The following is a 1,650-nucleotide window of genomic DNA, read 5'->3' on the forward strand; positions in this document are numbered from 1 at the left end:
AGCTTCTATTTATATTTTTTTTTTAAATTTGAACGCATATATAAATTCATATATATTGAAACCTGCTATATGAATCATATATATTGAAACAAAACCTGATATATATATATATATATATATATATATATATATATATATATATATATATATATATATATATATATATATATACACACGTATTCATATATATTGAAACCTGTTATTTAATATTTTACACAACACTCCAAAAGGTAAACAAATCTCAGTTTTGTTGACACATCACAACCAAAATAACTTGCACAAGTTTTACACAAGTTTTAGTCTTGTTAAAACTTCAACAACCAACGTGTTCAACAATCAAAAATAAGATAGCTAAGTACCACTAAAAACTTAACTAATCAAGGCTTCAAATATTCGGAGATCCAAGTACTAACGATACTTTCTAACTCGGTCGCGCTAAACGGTTGTGTAGAGATCCACGGAATCTATAAAAAGAACAAAAAAGAGCATGTTAGTCAAAAGATATAGATAACCAATACCAAACTTAGAATTAGTACTTTATACATGGTGAAAGCATACTACGCAGGATAGCTCAAGGAGCAAAGATGATAACAACGTTCAATTATGTATTCAACAAGGTCCCGATTGGTTATAAACACCCCTGTTGAACTAATATACTGAGTAACAAGTTATTTGCTGATTGAAGTGATTTAGGATTTACAAGCAAGTCAAGATGTATTAAACTAGTTCATTTTTTAAGAAATAATACTGTATTTTTGTCACACCTCCTAAAAATATGTGATCATCTCTTTATAGTCCATGTACATTCAAAAGGCTTATTTTAATCATATGTGTAGAGATTTTTAGTACTTGAACAAACCTTTAACCTTTATTATATTTTTTAGGCATGAGTGTTCAATATTTGACTTTAAACTGATTAACCCGAAAACGTAACCGATTGAAAACCAAAAAAATCATATCAACTTAAACTTAAAATTAGATTGTATGTGCAATAACACATAACAAATTTTATGACCTACAATCTGCTTTTCTAAATTTTAAAAATATATAAAAATAACTTACTTCTTGGTGTAACCTGTGTTGATCAAATAAAATAAATTGATGCATCCCCTTCATAATGTAGTAACCGCACTCCCATTCACCTTCTTGTTGTTGACACTACATTTTGATTAAATAATCAATCATCAATCATCAAACATATATAATTGACAGTATAATTAGAAAACCACCTGACCTAAGATGATCAAACTTCTCTTTCTTTTTTTAAAGCAAAATAGAGTTTTATTAGTTTTCAAAGGAGGGTACATGAACAAACTTGGAAAAAAGTGACAAACACTCAAAACAGTGACAAAATGTTGGATTAGGCTTTTCAGGGTATTTCTTTCTTTGTGTATATTAAGTAATATCAGTATCTTTTCTTGTGGAGTTGCTTTTGAATAAAAAAAATAAAAAAATCTTGTAGAGTTGAAAAGTTCAGCACATTCACTTATAAATGGGTTAAATAGTTCCACCACTGTATACCCAAAGTAATATTTTTCACTTAGACATGTTACCCAATCTGCTTAAACCACCGATTTTTCCACCACTGTATACCACACCTGCAGAATTGTGTGGTATACAAACAATAATCAAATCTACCATGAAACTTGG

Source organism: Rutidosis leptorrhynchoides, chromosome 7 (genome assembly GCF_046630445.1).
Source record: "Rutidosis leptorrhynchoides isolate AG116_Rl617_1_P2 chromosome 7, CSIRO_AGI_Rlap_v1, whole genome shotgun sequence".
Taxonomy (NCBI): Eukaryota; Viridiplantae; Streptophyta; class Magnoliopsida; order Asterales; family Asteraceae; genus Rutidosis; species Rutidosis leptorrhynchoides.